Genomic DNA, 17662 nt, shown 5'->3' with positions numbered 1-17662 from the left:
GGCAGAAGGGCATCCCTGAAATCCTCCACCTTGTACGGCCTCGCACGTACATCACCGTGCAAAAAGACGGTGTTAATCACCAGTTGTCCTTTAGGCAGCTGCGGCAAAATAAAAGCGTAATCCTTATCATCGGCGAGCCTGTTTCCGCGGCCAAAAGTGGCCGCTGTCGCTGCTCCACTGGAGCCCATGATTCTGCTGACCGCTCAGCTCGGCTGCCGGAAGCAGAATCTAGCCACTAGACCATGCCGGAGGACGGGCAGCAGCAATGAACCCCTCCAACTGGATCGAAAGAAAGCGCGAGATAAAAGAAAATATAGACGACGACAAAACGCTAACCAAAAATATTTCCGACACCGGGAATCGAACCCGGGCCTCCTGGGTGAAAGCCAGGTATCCTAGCCACTAGACCATGCCGGAGGACGGGCAGCAGCAATGAACCCCTCCAACTGGATCGAAAGAAAGCGCGAGATAAAAGAAAATATAGACGACGACAAAACGCTAACCAAAAATATTTCCGACACCGGGAATCGAACCCGGGCCTCCTGGGTGAGAGCCAGGTATCCTAGCCACTAGACCATGCCGGAGGACGGGCAGCAGCAATGAACCCCTCCAACTTGATCGAAAGAAAGCGCGAGATAAAATATAGACGACGACAAAACGCTAACCAAAAATATTTCCGACACCGGGAATCGAACCCGGACCTCCTGGGTGAGAGCCAGGTATCCTAGCCACTAGACCATGCCGGAGGACGGGCAGCAGCAATGAACCCCTCCAACTGGATCGAAAGAAAGCGCGAGATAAAAGAAAATATAGACGACGACAAAACGCTAACCAAAAATATTTCCGACACCGGGAATCGAACCCGGGCCTCCTGGGTGAGAGCCAGGTATCCTAGCCACTAGACCATGCCGGATTTTTTTTTCTTTATTGCCTGCTTAGACATTCACACACAAAAAAATTCATATACACAGTGCACCCACATCAAATCAGGTGGGATGGTCGCTAAAATTTCTTGAGGCACACCAGCTCATCAAGGATGCTAACCCAGTCTGGGGTTTCGCCTGGTGCACGATACACTTCTCGTAATAGTGACATACTTTCAATGAAGTTCTCTCGCGCAGAGCACACATTCACATCAGCATGACGTACAGCCATTCTGGTTTTCCACAAACTGTGGAGGCCCAGCAACATGAACATGTCGAACGGTGGCCCGTCATCACTTTCAACTGGAAGGAACCGAATTCCATAGGGGTTTATGGGGAGTTCTTTTTTAAGAGTGCGCTGCAAGATGTCCCAGTGAAAGACAGCGTCCCAACACTCAATGAAGGCGTGTTCAATTGTTTCAGGCTTTTTACACAGCAGGCAATTGGTAGTCCAGGGTACGAATATTCCTTTCTGTTCTAGCCATACTTTAACGGGGAGGGTGTTCGTGTGTAGGTGGAAAAAGAAAGTTTTCGCAGCGGGTCTCTCAGGCATCCTTTTGACTCGTTTCCGCACATCTTTTCCTGGGCCTCCACAGTGAACACTCCTATACAGTGGAATAGGTAACATGCTGTCAACTAAATCTGCGTATAGTTTCTTTTTTCTCACTGAACACAAATACTCCAGCGAAAAACGTGCGCAGAGTATTCTAAAAGATGCAACGACTTCACGATAGTAACCAGTCGCTCTTCTAGTGATAGCACTAGATGTGGACACAACAAATTCAGGCAGTTCTGTTGCCATTTTCGCCTGAATGACTGTACGGAGAAAAACATTTCTTTCATCTCGCAGGAAGAAGAACCGCGATACGATCTGTCTAATAAACAAGTGTGAGAGCCCAGGCCCCCATTTCGAACTGTGCGAAAAAGATTTGTTCGACTGGATCGCTCCCAAGTGGAGTTCCAGATGAAGATAGCAAACACTCGATGCATTTTTTGAACGTTTACACGGGACATGAACATTACTTGCAGTATGTACCAAACTTTGGCAATCAAATAAACATTGCAAGCTGAAGCACGTGCAAACACTGACAATCCCCGGCCCTGCCATCCTTTTATCTTTTCTTTCATTGATTCTATTTGTCCGGTCCACAACTGTGTCGAGTCCCGATAGCACTCAAGGGGCACTCCTAGATACAGTGAAGGCACTGTAGTCCACTGCATACCGGCGAAGTTTGTGGGTGTCGCGTCCCAGCTTCCATGCCATATCCCAACACTTTTTTCGAAGTTTATCTGGGCACCAGTGTACCTACAAAAGGATCTTGCAAGGCGGACAGCCTCGACCACGCTTTCCCTGTCTTCACAAAAGACGGCGACGTCATCTGCATAAGCTAGCATTTTAACTTCTGTGGTGTGCAGCCTAAAAATACGAATGTTTTCATCCCGTATGACTGCCATACAAAAGGGTTCGAGGTACAGGGCAAAAAGCAAAGGAGAAAAGGGACAGCCTTGCCGTACAGACGAGCGGACTGGCACCCGCGTACTAAGACACTTCTTAACTATAAGCTGCGTGTAACAGTCTTCATAAGCCATTTTAACGCCATCTACAATGACGCTCCCAACATTACAGTACTGCAGTATAGCGAAAAGCACCTCATGTGACACCCGGTCGAACGCCTTCGCAAGGTCTAGCTGCAACATGGCCACCCGACCCCCAATGGCATCACAACATTCGAGCACATTCCTTGCAATGTGGGTGTTCGTGAAAATGGTGCGGCCTTTAATGCCACACGTCTGGTGTGGCCCTACAAGCTGCTGAATCACGCTTTGAAATCGTCGAGCCAGTACTTTCATAAATATTTTGTAATCTGTGTTCGTCAGACTTATCGGTCTGTATGAACCTACTGAAAGGAGCTTTTCCCGGTCATCGGTTTTCGGAATTAATACTATGTGTGAAGTCCGGAATGAGGGTGGTACTTTTTTAAATTCATACGCCTCTGAGAGTAGTCGGTGCAATATACACGCAAACTCCTGACTGAATGCCTTGTAAAAAGCGGCGCCTAGGCCATCCGGCCCTGGCGATTTGCCTAATGGCAGTTCTTCCATCGCCCTTTCGATCTCGGATACAGCTATTGGTCTCTCAAGACTTTCTCTAACGTCGTCATCCAACCTTGGCATCTCGCTCATGAATTCACTCTCGAAGACCAGTCCAGAACGCGTCACATGCATTGCCGAACAATTCGCGATAGTGCTCCACAAAAGCTTTCTCAATCGACGAAGCGTCTGACGTCACCTCGTTTTGAAGACGTATCTGTTGGATCTCATTTCTTGACGCGTGACGCTTTTCATCGCTCATTGCCCGTTTGTTTGGTATCTCACCCATCCATAGGCGTTCGCTTCTAGCGCGTATAACTGCTGCTTTGTATCGCTCTTCGTCGATAACTTCAAGCTCGCGTCTTACTTTCTTTACGTTTTCAGCTAATAGATCGTGACCCGCATTTTCTGCGCTTGACAGATATTCTAGCTGTCTTTGCAGCTCTCTTTGTTTCTGTAATTTATCGTGCTGAAGGCTGCTTCCTCTTTCTATTGCAATGAACTTAACTTGAATCTTAAATTCCTCCCATGTGGCAGTAAAATATTCATCCTCATTTGTCATCAACTCTGTTATCTTTTCCTTAACTCTTCGCACAAGGTTCATCATCAAGCAGCTTTTCGTTGAATTTCCACATGTTCCAGTTGAATCGTGTTCTTTTAACTTTTTCCCCAATCGAGAAGCTTACCAAGCTATGGTCCGTGAACGATTGCGGTGCGACGTTATAACTATTACAAAGGGTGATCAAGACGTCAGAAACATACACTCTGTCCAGCCTTGCTCGGCTATTTCGCTGAATGTGCGTGTACTGCGGAATGATACCATCAGTGAGGACTAGGCCCACATCTTCTAAGTTGTGGTTTTCAATTAGTCTGCTCAAAAGGAGAGCACTTTTATCGCGAACCCTTTCCCTTTTTAGTCGGTCTTCCGGAGAACACACACAGTTAAAATCACCAAGAAATATGACGAAGCGATCACATTTTAGATATTGCTCGATAGATTCAAAAAACAAAAATCGATCATTCACATTGTTTGGCGCATAAACGCATACGAGCCGCCACAAATCGTGAGAAAAAGAAAAATCTACAATAAGCAAGCGGCCAGTTTCAGAAACAGTTACACTTTCTTCAATGATACCAGCACTCTTCCGTATTAACAACGCACATCCGCCTGATGTGCCATTCGCATGGCACACGCACACATTGTAATGCGCCGTGAAAGGCGTCACCATGCGATCGGTCTGCTCTTGGGTTTCTACCTTAGTTTCTTGTAAGGCAACTACATCGAGTTCCTTCTCCATACACAAGCGGCTAAGTTGATATTGCCTCCTTCGCGCTCCAAGGCCACGAACATTTAACGTGGCAACTCTCAGTGCTCTCTCTAGTTTCCCCGCCATTTATCTGCAAAAGCAAGCCGATCGCACGGTGCCGCTAAAGAACAAGCGATCCGGACACACTGTAGAAAAAAATTAACTTCAGTTATTATTATTAAGTTATTTCAGTGCAAAATAACTTTTGCACTGAAAACCGCTCGATCCACACGCGTACCTTTAGAGCGTACGCGAAGCCCGATTCCAAAAAGGACGCCATGTCTTCACGTCGTTAGTCCGGGCGCCCCAGTAGGCGCCGGGTCCTACTTAGGCGGTTTTGCCGCCGGTCGTCTGTCCGGCGGGATGTTTGGCTTCAGGCGCACGGGCACACGACGACCCGCCTGCGCCTTTGGCGGCAGCTCGTCTTTGGCCCCGTTGTCAAGGTTGCCGTCCAGGTTGCCGTCCAGGTTGCCGGTCGAGTCCCTCGCTCTTTTCATAGCCGCATTGCTTGCACTCGATTCTTCGACGTCCATCAAGGAAGTTACCGGTCCGTGCTCCGTGGCGGTCTCCTCGGCAGCGGAGGATTTTGCGGCCGATTCTTCTTTGGCTCCTTCGTCGCATGCCCTTTGCACTGCATCTTTCGGGCCCGTAGGCAGCACATTTACCACCTTCGTGGAATTAGCCGCCGGCACAGAAGGTGTTGCGACTGTGTCCGCCGGTGGTACTAGCACGCGGGAAGCCTCATCAACGTCAGCCTCGTCCATTAACAGGTCAGCCATGTCCTCTCGGAGAGCAGGTCCTGCGACGGATGCGTAAGTCTTAACACATTCCGTATCCTGGTGGCCGTAGCGACGGCATACTGCACATCTCGGGACGCGGCAGTCACGTCGGACATGTCCGGTGTTTCGGCACTTCAGTCAAAGGGGTGCTCTGCCTGGTACCACAACTAGGGTCTGCTCACCAGCTACACGAAGTTGATGGGGCAGGTCTTCTATGGTCATACCCGTGTTCAGAACCAGGGACACCACCCGTGTCGACGATGCTTTATCTTGAACTCCTTGAACACGCCATTTTTCATGGAAAACGTCCGTGACCTTTCCGAACGGTAACAGGGCTGTCCGTATATCCTCGTCCGACACGTTATGAAGCATCCAATGCAGCTTCAGCCGCACGGCCTGATTGGCTGGATCAACGACAATGCACCGATGTTCATTCACCTTGAGGTTCTTGGTGCTTGAAAGCCTTTTCACGCCTTCGTCGCTCTTGAAAGTAACCGCCCAAACGTGGCTCATCTGATACGCCCCTAGGGCGATGACATCAGCAAGTAGGCCTAAGCTAGCCAACGCATCTCGGAAATGTTCCACACGATACGGCCTGGCACGCACATCCGCATGCAGAAAAACTGTATTTAAAACTATCCGACCTGTCGGCAATTGAGGCAGCAAAACTTGGTATTCCGGGTCTTCTGAGGCAAAACTCCTGGTACCGCGGCCCTGCTGGGCCGCTGAAGCCGCTCCTACGGAGCTCATGATCGGCACGTCCGCTCGCTAGCGCGGCAGAAAGCCGACTCCCTCCTAGACCATGCCGGAGGACGCGCAGCAGCAATGAACCCCTCCAACTGGATCGAAAGAAAGCGCGAGATAAAAGAAAATATAGACGACGACAAAACGCTAACCAAAAATATTTCCGACACCGGGAATCGAACCCGGGCCTCCTGGGTGAGAGCCAGGTATCCTAGCCACTAGACCATGCCGGAGGACGTGCAGCAGCAATGAACCCCTCCAACTTGATCTAAAGAAAGCGCGAGATAAAAGAAAATATAGACGACGACAAAACGCTAACCAAAAATATTTCCGACACCGGGAATCGAACCCGGGCCTCCTGGGTGAGAGCCAGGTATCCTAGCCACTAGACCATGCCGGAGGACGTGCAGCAGCAATGAACCCCTCCAACTGGATCGAAAGAAAGCGCGAGATAAAAGAAAATATAGACGACGACAAAACGCTAACCAAAAATATTTCCGACACCGGGAATCGAACCCGGGCCTCCTGGGTGAGAGCCAGGTATCCTAGCCTCCTTAAAGAGGTGTACATGGCATGTCGCGTCTTGCAAGTGCGATTTTCGTTTGAATATTTGTCAGTGGTGTCGCGAAAGAAACTTTATAAGGACCTGTGTGAGGTCTTTCTTCCGGTACCGTTGTACAGGTCGATGTACTGTGCAGGTCCATGGCAGTCAGTTCTAAAACGTGTGAAAAGAATGACTGTACCAGGCGGAGTTAAAAGTTTCTTCTTTAAGCTCCATACGAACACTCTTGAAGTCAAGACGTATTTGGAAGCGAAGGGTTTCTTTGTGCCTTGGGGAAATCATTGTTTCATATGCCGGAAGCCGGAAACTATCGAACATGTTTTCTTAGATTGTTGGGGAGCCCTTTTCTTTTGGGACATTCTCCAACGCACGATTAAAAAAGACTTACCGGTTGATGCTTTCGGAATTAGATTTCTGCCCGTTGAGAGTGAAGACGGGATTCCTTTTGACATGATTATGATATTGGGCCTGCACAGTATTTGGCGATCCAGGATGGCGGCCAGCCACGCAGACATTGATGCCAGGCCCATAAGACAGTATTTTTGTGAATCTGTTAGCAGAGCTATTGAAGGCTACAAGATACAAGACCCAGTGCCTGAGTGGCTTCCAAGAATGGAAGCTTTGCTACACATGCGTGAATTTTAATCTCATCACGTAACCCCAAGTGAGGGTGACGTTTTTTTTAACATACGTGTTGTGTTCTTCGCGCGGACTGATTTGTAAACTGACGTGTTGAAGTCGGCAATAAAGAAAAAAAAAAAAAAAGCCACTAGACCATGCCGGAGGACGTGCAGCAGGAATGAACCCCTCCAAGTGGATCGAAAGAAAGGGCGAGATAAAAGAAAATATAGACGACGACAAAACGCTAACCAAAAATATTTCCGACACCGGGAATCGAACCCGGGCCTCCTGGGTGAGAGCCAGGTATCCTAGCCACTAGACCATGCCGGAGGACGTGCAGCAGAAATGAACCCCTCCAACTTGATCGAAAGAAAGCGCGAGATAAAAGAAAATATAGACGACGACAAAACGCTAACCAAAAATATTTCCGACACCGGGAATCGAACCCGGGCCTCCTGGGTGAGAGCCAGGTATCCTAGCCACTAGACCATGCCGGAGGACGGGCAGCAGCAATGAACCCCTCCAACTGGATCGAAAGAAAGCGCGAGATAAAAGAAAATATAGACGACGACAAAACGCTAACCAAAAATATTTCCGACACCGGGAATCGAACCCGGGCCTCCTGGGTGAGAGCCAGGTATCCTAGCCACTAGACCATGCCGGAGGACGTGCAGCAGGAATGAACCCCTCCAAGTGGATCGAAAGAAAGGGCGAGATAAAAGAAAATATAGACGACGACAAAACGCTAACCAAAAATATTTCCGACACCGGGAATCGAACCCGGGCCTCCTGGGTGAGAGCCAGGTATCCTAGCCACTAGACCATGCCGGAAGACGGGCAGCAGGAATGAACCCCTCCAACTGGATCGAAAGAAAGCGCGAGATAAAAGAAAATATAGACGACGACAAAACGCTAACCAAAAATATTTCCGACACCGGGAATCGAACCCGGGCCTCCTGGGTGAGAGCCAGGTATCCTAGCCACTAGACCAGGCCGGATTTTTTTTTTTATTGCCGGATTTCCCCTCGTACAATGGACAGGAATTCTTGCTGGAATTCCACATACATACACATAAGTTGAATTAAAAACGAGACTCGTACTTTGCCTCGTGTTGTTAGGTTAGTAGGGCTCTTGTGTTAGCAACTGATCAAACACAGGTAGCCATTCTGGAGGATCGGAAAGTGTCCTGTAGACGTCCCGGACGTACATGACAGCCTCTCTGAAGTACACTTTTGACGGTTGTGATTTAACATTCTCTTGTCTTACATCCATTCGTGTCTTCCATACACTGTGCATTGTCAACAACATCAGGAGATCACACGGCACGTCCCCTGTCTGATCAAACGGCAGAAATCGAATCCCGTGAGGTGTAAGTGGAAGTTGCTTTTTGAGTGTCCGTTGTAAAATGTCCCACAGAAAAACAGAGTCTGAACAGTCTAAAAATACGTGCTCGATGGTTTCGAGCTTATTGCATATTGTACAGTTAGTACTCCTAGGGACGAAAATACCTTTTTCTTTAAGCCAGGGTTTTACAGGGAGCGTGCCGGTGTGAAGAAAGAAGAAAAACGTCTTGGTCGACGCTCTAACAGGCATCTTTTTAACGCGACTCAAAACATTACGTTCTCGTCCTAGTACATATAAGGAACGATAGATCGGCGCAGGACAGATCACATCAAGCAAGTCTCTGTACAATTTTTTCTTTGTTACATCCGAGAGATATTCAATCGAAAAGTGGCTTTTCAAAAAACGAAAAGCATCAACGACTTCTTTCAAAAACCCTTTCAATGGAACATGATTAGTAGAATACGATGACACTATGTATTCGGGTAATGCCTGGCTCAAAAACACTTGACAAATACTCTGCAGGAAAGCATCGTTCTGTTTCCTCAAGAAAAAGAACCGTGTAACGACTTGTTTAAAATAAATGCGATAAGCCTAGCCCTCCGTTTTTAACCAACTGAAACAAGTTCAGACGACTAGTACGCTCCCAGTTCGACCCCCAAATAAAAACAGCAAACAGTCTGTGTAACTTTTGCACAGACATCCTTCCATGCAAAGCACTTGCATCATATAGAAAACTTTTGTTACCATGAACATATTACACACAGTTGCACGTGTAAAGATTGAGAAATCGCGTCCGCCCCATTTTGTTGTTTGGGATTTAACCCGGTCAATTTCACCCGCCCATTGGTCTTTGTTTCCGCGTTAGTGTTTCAATGGAATGCCAAGTTATTTGCCCGGCGTATCAGTAAACCTTATACCTTCTAATTGTGTCGGCCTCTCGTCCCATTCGCCGTGCCAGAATCCTAGGCACTTTTGCCAACTAATGGCGCTTCCAGTTAGGCTGCAAAATGTTTTTGCTTCCTTAATGGCACTTTCGATGCTTTTTTGAGTTCGGCAAAAGATTGCGATGTCGTCTGCGTATGAGAGGATTTTAATTTCGTGCGTTAAGAAGCGATAGCCGCATATCGTTTTGTTGTTCAGAATCTTTAAACAGAACGGTTCAAGATATATGGCGAATAGCAGGCTTGAGGCTGGGCATCCTTGGCACACACTAGGCTTTACTGGTATTCCTTCGCTAAGCTTTTTGTTAATGATAAGCTTAGTAGTACAGTTTTTATATGCCATTTTCACGCCTTCACTTATTATGCTGCCTACGTTAACTTGTCTAGCACTGCGAACAGTATGCTATGTGCGACTTTGTCGAAAGCTTTCTCTAGATCTAGTTGAAGCATTGCTATCTTTCCGGAAAAAGCGTCACAGCCTTCTCGTATGCTTCTGGTGGTATGTATGTTTGTGAATATGCTTCGTCCTTTAATCCCGCATGTTTGATGTGGGCCAACTATAGCTGTAATTACTGACTGGAGTCTTCTTGCTACTACTTTCATAAAGATCTTATAATCTACATTTGTCAAACTTATGGGCCGATAAGATTCTACTGACTGCAATTTGGAAGGTTCATCGGTTTTAGGAATTAGAACTACGTGACTTAGTTTGAACGATGGAGGCATTTGTTTACTATCGTAGGCTTCTGCTATAACATGGTATAGTATTTCTGCTACTTCATTCTTAAAAACTTTATAGAACGCTGATCCGAGGCCGTCTGGCCCAGGCGTCTTTCCTTTGCTCAAATCTTCAATTGCTTGTTTGATTTCATCTCTAGTAATTTGTCTTTCAAGCTCTAGTTTAATATCCTCGTCAAGCCTTGGCATTTGCTTAACATAGTTGTTTATAAATATGTCATTTACTTGCACTTCTGTGCCGAGCAAACTACGGTATCGCTCTACAAATGCTGTTTCAATGACGCTCTTATCTGTCGACACTTCGTTATGGTAGCGAATTTCATTTATTTCGTTTTTTGTTGCATATCTTTTTTCTTCACCAATCGCCCTCTTAGTTGGTCTTTCGCCTAACCAAAGCCTCTCTGAACGCGCTCTAATAACAGCGCCTTTATATTTTTCTTCTTCCATCTGTTCCATCTGTCTTTTAACAACTTCGACTTCACTTTTAAACAAACCCGGTATTGTAGTCTCTGCATTCAAAAGGAAATCAAGTGTGCACTGTAGTTCCGTTTCCTTTTGTTTTTTTTTATGTCGTAGTATGCATGATCTGTCTATTGCACTTAGTTTAACTTCGCACTTGAATTGTTCCCAAGCTTCGATGAAATTTGTGTGACTCGTGGACACTATTTACAATTTCTCGCGTACTATTTGGACAAATGTGTCGTCGGTTAAGAGCTGTTCATTTAATTTCCACAGTTCCCAGTTGAATGCAGAGACTTTGCGCTTTCTACCTATTTCAAACATTACGAAGCTATGATCACTAAAACTAACATGTTTCACGGCATAGTTGCAGCACATAGACATAACATCCGAAGAGATATAAACGCGATCTAATCGTGCGTGGCTTTCGCCCTGAAAGTGAGTAAATTGCACGTGATTTCCACGGAATATGTCCCCTACATCAACAAGGCCACATTCATCCACCAACGCCTTAAGCTGTAGGGCACTTTTGTCTCGTACTGGTTCATTCTTAACTGAGTCTTCGGGCATGCAAATACAATTAAAATCGCCAAGCAAAATGAGTTGCCTGTCACACTTTAGAAAGCGAGCGACACAATCAAAAAAAACTTTTCTTTCTGAAATTTGGTTCGGCGCGTACACACATATAATTCGCCATTGTACTTGGTTTAAAGAAAAGTCGCACAATGCTAACCGTCCGTCATCAGAGGTGATGACACCCTCTTCAACGATTCCGATACCTCGTTTCAGAAAGATAGCACAACCGCCAGACTTTCCAACGGCATGGCAAACACAAACGTTGAAATCTAATGCGTAAGTTTGGACCATGTGGTCCGCTTGCTCCTCGCTGTCTATTTTCGATTCCTGTAAGGCTAGAATATCGATGGTATTTTCTTTTAGCAGACGTCTTAACTGCACTTGCCGCTTTCTTGCCGTGAGACCGCGCACATTCAGCGTGCCTATTCTTAATGCCGATAAGGACGTTGAGTTCATAGAATGCGAAAGGGCAAGCGGACCGCTGGGTGATTGTGCTGAATTGACAGGATGCACACTTACACAGTTATATTGCTCTAATTCTGAGTGCTTCGTCAAGCATGGCGAAGCCGGGGCGTTTTCCTTGTCGGTAGGCATGGCGACGTTTCGTGCTGCCCTTCCCGCTCCAGTCTAGCGGTAAAGTCGTCTCTCGGACAGCGCCCTCCGCTAACGCGGAGGCCCTGTCGGTGTAGTCCTCCTGTCTGGAGGCACGTTAGGCTTCACTTTCAGGGGAGCCCTACGATGGGACCCTGCCTTTGGGGGCGGTTCACCGGCGTTGACCTTCTCGCGGTTGTCGTCTTCTATGGTGATTTCCCGTGGTCTCTTTGAGACGGCGACGCCAGGGTTGGTTTTTCCTTCTTCCGAGTTGATGCTCTCAATTGCAGTTCCGCTCTCTTCCGTCTCGACTGTTTCGCTAACAGCAGCACAGTTGCTAGGGGTTTTCTCAGCCTCTGGCGTATTCTGTGGTTCGTCGTTCTTTCCATTTACACTAGACGCAGATTTCATAGGTCCCTTGTTTTCGGATGGGACAGAAGGCGTGGCACCCGACGTTGTCGGCTTTTCGCCTCCACTGACGGTCTCCTCCGCGTCGACTTGGTCCATGAGGTGCTCATCGACGGTGTCGCTTCGCCCAGTTCCGGTCACACTGGCGTAGCTACGCGCGCATTGACTCTCGTCGTGGCCATAGCGACGGCAGAGCTTGCAACGCGGGACTCGGCACTCGCGCTGTATGTGACCGGTGCCATGGCACCGGAGGCAGAGCGGGGGTCTGCCTGGGACGTGCACGAGCGCATGGTCTTCCCCGACGCGGAGTTGATGAAGCAAGTCCTCCACGGTAACGCCTACCTTCAGCCGTAGGGACACCAGGCGCGTGTGGGAGCCTTTGTCGTTGCAGCCTGCAACGCGCCACTTTTCCCTCGAAATTTCGCTGACCTTGCGAAAAGGCGCCAGGGCACCTCTGACTTCGTCGTCCGGAGTCGTATGTAGAAGCCAATACAGCTTCATCCTGACGTCTTGATTTCGAGGGTCTATTAACATGCATCGGTGGTCCTTTACGCTGAAGGTTGGAGCAGACAAAATCTTTTGTTTGCCCTTTTCGTCCTTGAAAGTGATGGCCCAAACGTGGTTCATCTGATAGGCGCCAAAGGCCTCCACTTCGGGCATCAGCTGCAGATAGTCAAGTGCCTCACGGAAATGCTCGACTCGGTAGGGCCTCGCCTTCACGTCTCCGTGCAAAAAAACAGTCGTAACTGTGGATCCTGTAGGTAGTTGCGGCAAAATAACCTGGTAGTCATCCTTCGGTGTGTCGTTCAACATGAGACCGCGGCCCTGCTGGGCCGCTGTAACCGCCCCTTCGGAGCAAAACATTCCGCGACCGTTCACTGCGGTGGCCGCAGTGGAATCCCACTAGACCATGCCGGAGGACGGGCAGCAGCAATGAACCCCTCCAATTGGATCGAAAGAAAGCGCGAGATAAAAGAAAATATAGACGACGACAAAACGCTAACCAAAAATATTTCCGACACCGGGAATCGAACCCGGGCCTCCTGGGTGAGAGCCAGGTATCCTAGCCACAAGACCATGCCGGAGGACGGGCAGCAGCAATGAACCCCTCCAACTGGATCGAAAGAAAGCCCGAGATAAAACAAAATATAGACGACGACAAAAAGCTAACCAAAAATATTTCCGACACCGGGAATCGATCCCGGGCCTCCTGGGTGAGAGCCAGGTATCCTAGCCACTAGACCATGCCTTTTTTTATTTATTGCCGGTTTTCGACATTGTACAGAGCACACAATACAGAACAAAATTACATAACTACAGACATTTTGAACAAAAGATGAATGCCATCAGTCCAATAACGACTGGCGTTCTCTTATTAAAATTCTCTCAGTGCTGTCAGAGGTTCTATCCTCGACAGCCACGCGGGTACACAATCTTCTCTTTTCTTTATTTCAATGAATCTAGACATGCTTTCTTCGAAATACGTACGCGCAGGCCTAGCGTCCGGGTCACAGTAGTACCCAGACATCCTTGCACGCCATAAACTGTGAAGGCCATTCAGCATTATTAAGTCGAAGGGAACCCCATCCTCATTCTTTACCGCCAGATAACTGATTCCATGTGGGTTTAACGGTAACTCTTTCTTCATTGTTCGTTGTAGGACATCCCAGAAGAACACCCCGACCCAGCAATGCAAGAAGACATGGTCTACTGTTTCAGCTTGCTTGCAAATCAAGCAGTGAGATCCCCAGGGTACAAGGAAGCCACGTTCTTCCATGAATGTCTTCACCGAGAGTGTCCCTGTGTGTAGTTTAAAAAGGAATGTCTTTACCCCCGTAGGCACCTCCATTTTTTTCACTCGAAGGACATCCTGTCTTGGTCTTCCAGTGTATAGAACTGTGTACAATGGCACTGGAAATACAATGTCGCAAACATCTTGCTTTGCTTTTTACTTCACTTAAATAATCAAACGAAAAGCGGACAGAAAGAAAGCGCACACTATCCACAACTTCTTTAAGGTAGCCCGGAAGCGTTCCCGGCATACTATCAGTACTAACGATAAGTGCCGGCAAAACGCCTCTCAACCTTAGCTGGCATACCGTACGCAGAAATGAATCACTCACATCCCGAAAAAACAAAAATCTGTTGACGAGCTGTCGTACAAAAAGATGCGCCAAGCCCAGCCCCCCCCCCCTTCCTTCACGTGCCTGAACAGATTGGTTCGGCTACACCTTTCCCAGGTAGAGCCCCAGAAAAAAACCGCGAACACTCTGTGCAGCTTTTGCACGTTTACTCTTGAACAGTACATCGTTTGCATGACGTACCACAACTTCGTAAAAAAAAAAACATGTTACACACTGTTGCCTTTGCGAAAATTGACAGGTTGATGCCGTTCCACCTTTCTGGTTTTTCTCTAGTTTCTTTTGCTTGGTTCGTCCAGTATTCATCGCTATTTTTGTAACTGTCCATGGGAACACCTAGATATCTGGTCGGGGTTCTTATCCAGCTCACATTTGCAAAATTGTCCGGGGCCGAAGACCACTCTCCGTGTCACAAACCAAGCGACTTGCCCCAGATTACTCTACTGCCCGTCACATCGCAAAAATTTTTCACTACCCTTGTCGTTTCCGTCACACTTTGCTTGCTTGTACAACACACTGCGATGTCATCTGCATATGCCAAGAGCTTGGCTTCTGTGTCTGCCAAGCTGTAACCACGTATTTGATCAGTTTCAATTATGGCCAAACACATAGTTTCTATGTACATCCCAAACAAAAGAGGACTGAAGGGGCAGCCCTGACGCACAGAACGCATGACGTTAATGGGGGCCCCCAATGATTTATTCCCAATTAAGCCTGTTGTGCAGTTCTTGTACGCCAACGCCACTCCCTCAGTGATTATGGAACCAACATTAACTTGATCGAAAATGGCAAACAAAATATCATGAGAGACACACTCAAAGGCTTTCTCAAGGTCGAGCTGGAGCACTGCGACTCCGCCCGAGGTGACGTCACAGCACTCGAGCACGCACCGCATCGTGGGAATATTTGACAAAATCGACCTTCCTTTGATACCGCAAGTTTGATGACCAGCAACTATTTCCTTTATGACGCTTTGAAGTCTGGCTGCCAAAACGCCAAAACCTTCATAAAAATCTTATAATCAATATTGGTTAACGAAATGAGCCTGTAAGATGTCACCAGCCTAAGTTTGTCCACTTGATCACTCTTAGGGATGAGTATGGTATGGGCTTTGCCAAAGGAAGGTGGCAAAGCTTTGTTAACATACGCATCATTAAACAGGTTTGTTAGCAACGGCGACAGTTCTTTTTTGAACGCTTTATATAAACAAGCGCCCAGGCCATCAGGTCCAGGCGATTTGCCTTGGTTCAAGCCATCAATCGCCTTTTGAACTTCGCTTTCTGTTATTTTCCCTTCTATTCGTTCTTTTGTGTCGTCACTCAATCGCGGCATGCGACCGAGAAAAACCTTTTTAAACTCGTCTACATTCGCTTCTTGAAACGCATAGAGCGACTGATAATACTCTAGAAACGCTTGGCCTATGCTCTTACTGTCTACAGCAATTGTGCCGTTCTATAGAATCTTATCGACGTGAATCCTTCGACCATGCGCTTTTTCAAGTCCAAGCGCCCTTTTCGTGGGCGTCTTCCCAGCTACTACTGCATTGACTCTTGCGCGCACAATCGCTCCTTCATACCGTTCCTTGTCAAGCTGCTCGATTTTTTCTTTAATGGTTCGCACGTCTTCTTTATACGCCCCAGGCTCTTCGCACTCAAGCGCTATTAGCTGCTTAAGTGTCTTTCGTAAGCCCTTTTCTTTCATTTCCTTCTCATACTTTTAGCAGCTCGATCTTTCTAAAGCTGTCATTTTTACGTTTTGTTTGAAGCATTCCCATTTCTCTGCTATTGTTTCACTGTTTTCCTCACTGACTTTCCTGACGGCCTCATGCACTGCCTCTACAAATGGCTCGTCTTTTAGTAATAAGGCATTCATTTTCCATAGGTCCCAATTAAAGCCTTCTTTCTTTCTCTCCGTGCCTATATGACATTTCACCAAGCAGTGATCTGTAAACGATACTGGTGTCACAGAATAACTATGGAACATTGGAATCATGCCTTGCGATACGTATATGCGGTCTAACCGCGCATGACTACTACCTTGAAATCGCGTGTACATGACTTCCCGCTCCCCCTCCAGGCACTCACAGACATCGTCCAGTTCATTATCCCTAATTAGCTTTGTCAACAGACTACTGCTTTTATCGCGAATACCAGCATTATTGACTCTATCTCGAGCCCTCAAAACACAATTGAAATCCCCCAACAAAACCATGCACTTATCAGTGCTAACATACTGGGAAAGGTTCGCAAAAAATGAGGCGCGCTCTTCCACAGCATTCGGCGCATATATGCACATGACTGTGAATTCAAGGTCACGAAAACCAAAATCACAAAAAACAATCCTTCCGGATTGACATGAAAATACATTTATAAAAACAAGGCCTGGCAACTTCTTAACAAACAGAACACAACCGGCGGACGTCCCTACTGCGTGGCTCACGACCGCATAATCTAGTCGTGAAACGCCGCACCACGCTCCCGGTCTCGTCCTCTCCGTCAACCTTTGTCTCCTGGACTGCTAGAACGTCTAGGTCGTGGTCAGTGGCCAGCCGTAGGACTTGACTTTGGCTACGCCTAGCCGCCAGCCCTCTTACGTTTAGTGTGGCAATAGCGAGTGACGGATTAGAAGCCATGCTGAACTAAAGTATAAGGTAGGCCCGAAGCATGTTGCTTACCCTTCACGACCAGCCCTCGGCTAGCCGCCTCTGGGACCGCCGGTCTTCCCGGCGGTGTTCGTCTGCTGCACTTTGTCACCAGGCCTTCTCTCGAGCGGAACATTTGGCTTAGGCTTGAAGACCGACCGCCTCCCTTGAGGCGCCTTCGCCGGCGGCCCGTCACTAGTGCTGGACGCTGCGTTGTTCTTGTCTCCGCCCTCGTCACGGGGGCGCTTGGATGTGGCACCGAGACCAGCGGCCCGGTCCCCTTCGTCAGCGTACTCGCCCTGTTGCATCGCTGACTCGTCGTCATCCCGTTCAGCTTCACTAGCGCCTGCCTTCGCAGGATCTTTGTCCTTATCGACCCTTGCAGGCCCAGTAACCTGCTCAGCGACTTGGACGACCTTGGCGTCAGCGACCTCCTGCACCGTCGTGGTACAGCGATGAGCACAGTTAGGGTGAACACGCGAGCGCGTGGCCGACGGCACTATTAGCGCCGCGCCACGGCAATCGCTGGAAGCATTGCACATGCGCAGTATGCGCTCTGCGAAAGAATATTTCCACCGCGCGCACCACGTCACTGGAGACGCTCGTTCGTCGTCTGCTAACCGCATTTTTGTCTGCTGAGCTGACACTTTCAGTACTTGCTGGCCCATCTGGTAGAACATATGGTGCGTCAATGAATAAATCAGCATGAGACACTTTGTGTTTCAACTGTTTATTGAACTAAACTGCAAGCTCGCAGTGTAAGTGGAACAGACGTACTACAGGGAAATAAAATATT

At 47.9% G+C, this 17662-nt stretch overlaps 12 non-coding genes and 1 pseudogene across 12 annotated transcripts; all 13 read right to left on the bottom strand.

Annotated features, from left to right (window-relative positions):
- Window positions 1-345: 345 nt before the first annotated feature.
- Window positions 346-417, bottom strand: TRNAE-UUC (transfer RNA glutamic acid (anticodon UUC)). The gene has a single exon. It is a non-coding gene; the product is annotated as a tRNA-Glu (tRNA).
- Window positions 418-512: 95 nt separating this feature from the next.
- On the bottom strand, window positions 513-584 carry TRNAE-CUC (transfer RNA glutamic acid (anticodon CUC)). The gene has a single exon. It is a non-coding gene; the product is annotated as a tRNA-Glu (tRNA).
- Window positions 585-674: 90 nt separating this feature from the next.
- Window positions 675-746, bottom strand: TRNAE-CUC (transfer RNA glutamic acid (anticodon CUC)). The gene has a single exon. It is a non-coding gene; the product is annotated as a tRNA-Glu (tRNA).
- Window positions 747-841: 95 nt separating this feature from the next.
- TRNAE-CUC (transfer RNA glutamic acid (anticodon CUC)) lies at window positions 842-913 on the bottom strand. The gene has a single exon. It is a non-coding gene; the product is annotated as a tRNA-Glu (tRNA).
- Window positions 914-3640: 2727 nt separating this feature from the next.
- On the bottom strand, window positions 3641-16976 carry LOC135913091 (uncharacterized; annotated as a pseudogene).
- TRNAE-CUC (transfer RNA glutamic acid (anticodon CUC)) lies at window positions 6006-6077 on the bottom strand. Its single transcript has one exon. It is a non-coding gene; the product is annotated as a tRNA-Glu (tRNA).
- Window positions 6173-6244, bottom strand: TRNAE-CUC (transfer RNA glutamic acid (anticodon CUC)). The gene has a single exon. It is a non-coding gene; the product is annotated as a tRNA-Glu (tRNA).
- Window positions 7286-7357, bottom strand: TRNAE-CUC (transfer RNA glutamic acid (anticodon CUC)). The gene has a single exon. It is a non-coding gene; the product is annotated as a tRNA-Glu (tRNA).
- On the bottom strand, window positions 7453-7524 carry TRNAE-CUC (transfer RNA glutamic acid (anticodon CUC)). The gene has a single exon. It is a non-coding gene; the product is annotated as a tRNA-Glu (tRNA).
- Window positions 7620-7691, bottom strand: TRNAE-CUC (transfer RNA glutamic acid (anticodon CUC)). Its single transcript has one exon. It is a non-coding gene; the product is annotated as a tRNA-Glu (tRNA).
- Window positions 7787-7858, bottom strand: TRNAE-CUC (transfer RNA glutamic acid (anticodon CUC)). The gene has a single exon. It is a non-coding gene; the product is annotated as a tRNA-Glu (tRNA).
- TRNAE-CUC (transfer RNA glutamic acid (anticodon CUC)) lies at window positions 7954-8025 on the bottom strand. The gene has a single exon. It is a non-coding gene; the product is annotated as a tRNA-Glu (tRNA).
- Window positions 13098-13169, bottom strand: TRNAE-CUC (transfer RNA glutamic acid (anticodon CUC)). The gene has a single exon. It is a non-coding gene; the product is annotated as a tRNA-Glu (tRNA).
- Window positions 16977-17662: the final 686 nt, after the last annotated feature.

Source organism: Dermacentor albipictus, chromosome 2 (genome assembly GCF_038994185.2).
Source record: "Dermacentor albipictus isolate Rhodes 1998 colony chromosome 2, USDA_Dalb.pri_finalv2, whole genome shotgun sequence".
Taxonomy (NCBI): Eukaryota; Metazoa; Arthropoda; class Arachnida; order Ixodida; family Ixodidae; genus Dermacentor; species Dermacentor albipictus.
This window is presented reverse-complemented; position numbering and strand designations above follow the sequence as displayed.